Source organism: Tamandua tetradactyla, chromosome 6 (genome assembly GCF_023851605.1).
Source record: "Tamandua tetradactyla isolate mTamTet1 chromosome 6, mTamTet1.pri, whole genome shotgun sequence".
NCBI lineage: Eukaryota > Metazoa > Chordata > Mammalia > Pilosa > Myrmecophagidae > Tamandua > Tamandua tetradactyla.
This window is the reverse complement of record NC_135332.1, coordinates 9678116-9681054: the sequence shown is the minus strand read 5'-3', so window position 1 is coordinate 9681054 and position 2939 is coordinate 9678116. Positions and strand designations below refer to the sequence as shown.

General features: G+C 39.7%; 1 pseudogene; it reads left to right on the top strand.

Annotated features, from left to right (window-relative positions):
• The first annotated feature begins 222 nt into the window (after nt 1-222).
• On the top strand, nt 223-1423 carry LOC143686558 (isopentenyl-diphosphate Delta-isomerase 1 pseudogene; annotated as a pseudogene).
• The last annotated feature ends 1516 nt before the right edge of the window (nt 1424-2939 follow it).

Sequence of the window (2939 nt, the reverse complement as noted above, 5' to 3'; positions counted from 1 at the left end):
GGATAAAACACAAACCCCTGGTAGTATGGGGACTGCCAGTCATTCGTTCTCTTATTGTCCCAAGTAATGTAAACATTCACTGGAGTCAGTCTGCCTCTGGTGGGTATGTTTTAGGACAACCAGCTCGCCTCTTGGGCAAATCTGTCCCTGGTGGGGAAGAAGCAGAGTTCTTGCCTAGGTAACTATTTATATTATTTGGGTTCTAACTCCAAAAGTGGACTCAGTATTCATGAATCTACCCTCTGAATCTGGGTTCAGTCACTCACTATTTAGTGTGTGTAATTCCCTACCAGGCTGAACATTTCCTTCCTGCCTGTTCTTCACTGCCCTCTGCTGGACTGGAGGATGTGAGCCACCCTACCTTGCTTTTTCCGTGAATCCTCACCAACCATCACATCACTTCCACCTGATTCTGAACACCTGCATGGTGCATCTTGCCTATGAATAGCAAAGCCACTTCTGATTCAAGTTCTGAACTTTTCACCTAAGGCCCGATCTCCCAACTTATTTTGAGGTATGAATGCTCTTACCCTCTGTTTCACAGACATCGTCCAGAGGGTCCCAATTTCACAAGTTAATGCTTCTCTATACCCTTCTTCAAAGTCACATGGTGACAAAGGCAGATGGTGTTCTCAAGGAGAGGCTCAGCGACCTGGCATCCTTCCGTGGCAGGAATGCAGCTACTTTAGGACAGATCAGAGATATTGTAGCAATGACGGAAATAAACACCGGACAACCTCCATGAGCAACAGGCTCAACTTTTGGCAGAGATGTGTATTATTATTGATGAAACTGATAATAAAATTGGAGCTGAGACCAAAAAGGAATTGTCACCTGAATGAACACATTGACGAAGGATTATTACACAAAGACTTTAGTGTCTTCTTATTCGACACTGAATATAAACTCCTACTTCAGCAGAGATCAGATGCTAAAATTACCTTGCTAGGTACCTTACCAATACTTGTTGTAGTTATCCATTAAGTAATCCAGAAGAACTTGAAAAAAAAAAAAAACATGACGCAATTGGAATAAGACCAGCAGCAGAGAGGTGTTTAAAAGCTAAATTAGGAATTCCTGTGGGAGAGGTTCCTCCAGAAGAAATCAATTATGTAACATGAATTCAATATAAGGCTCAATCTGATGATCAGTGAAATTGATTACATTTTGTTTGTGAAGGAGAATGTAAATTTGGATTCAGATCTCAATGAGATGAAAAGCTATTGTTATGTGTCAAAGGAAGAACTAGAAGAATTTCTGAGAAAAGCAGTCAGTGGTGAAATTAAGATAACTCTTTTACATTTACAATTACAATATTTGTAATTGGTTTACAATTATTGCAGAAGCTTTCCTCTTCAAATGCTGGAATAATTTGAATCATTTGAATTAGTTTATTGACCATGAGAAAATATATAGAACATGAAAATGGGAATGAATAATTAGTAAAGTCCTGATGATTTCTATACAGTAAACTTAGAATGATTTTTAATTTGGTTCTCTATTTGGAAAACTCTCATTCGATACACTGATACTTTTACAACTAGAATTTGGGTGGAAAAGACTATTGACTTCTTAATTTTATATCATATGCCACACTATATGGATCATTCTTTGTAAAAGAAAACATTTATAAGACATTTGCATTTATGAGACATTGTAAAATAGAATAAAATAAATTTAACCAATTGAAAATATGCTTAGAACAAATTTGAACAAATAAGTGAAGGTTTTCATTTTGTATATTGTTGTGGTAAACATATTCAGAACATTTGTACAGAACTTTGCTATTTACCAGATGCTTTATATATCATTGATTTCTATTCTTAAATCATGCCAGGAAAATGTACAAAGAAGCTATTTGCATGGCTACCTCAAAACAGTGCTAATTAAGTTTCATTATTAACAGACTAAACTAATAGAGAAGATTCAAGAGAAATTAAATGGTATGTATCCTAATCTGTATCATTGTAAGTTGATTTTGTGGTTTAATATTTCTGGAATATCATTTGAAATTTAAAGTTAGCTATTATTTTTGGTAATTGAAAGGTTTAGGAGGTGAAAGGGTGAGAAAGAAGGAAGGTAGACCGGGAAATTAAAAGCGGGCGGGTTTATTTCTGCACTCCCAGGCAGAGCTCACCAAATCCAAGACGGAGGGAGGTGAGTCCATGCCTGGTGATGGCGTGGGCAGTTTTTAAGCAAGCAGGTCAGGTGATGTCCAGAAGGGGCGGTTCTCTGGAAGTCAGGTGACTGGAAGGGGCGGTTCTGGAAGTCATGTTGGGACAGGTGACACAGCCTCCGCAGCTCCAGTTGTAGTGCCCTTCCCCATTCCCCCGACCTCACATTCCAGCCTTTTTGTGATAATAGGGCGTCGAGGTTCTTCTGGCTACTTCCTGCTGTACTGGGGTGATGTGGGGTGATAGGCTGGGGTTGTCATGGTCAGGAGAAGGAGGAGGTTAGCTATAGGAATGCGGTGATGAGGGTAGGCGGTGAATGAATGTAGGTAATGAAGCAGGAGCATTTGGTTGACTCTTACCCATGACGGTTCCTTCATGCGTCCCTGAAGGAAGTTGAGGAGGCAGGGAGCTAGGAGAAAAAAGAGACAGATTAAGATAACTGGTCCTAGTAGTGGGAGGAGCCATGTTGCAGGGGGAAATAAAACCAGTCTAAGGCACAGTTGGTTCCTTGTTTTCTGTGGTAGAGATCCTCTTTTAGTTTGTTTAAGGTGTGAATATTTTGTTCCACCAGATCTGACTCGTTGACGTAATAGAAGCATTATTCTTGAAGGAATATTCACGTTCCTCCTTTTTCGGCCGTTAGCAGGTCTAAGGCCCATCAATTTTGAAGAGTTACCTGGGCTAGTAAGGTAAGTTGACATTGTAGAGAGGAAAGGGATTCTGATGTCGATTCCAGGGCTACCTGTAGTCGAGTCTCAAAGTTTT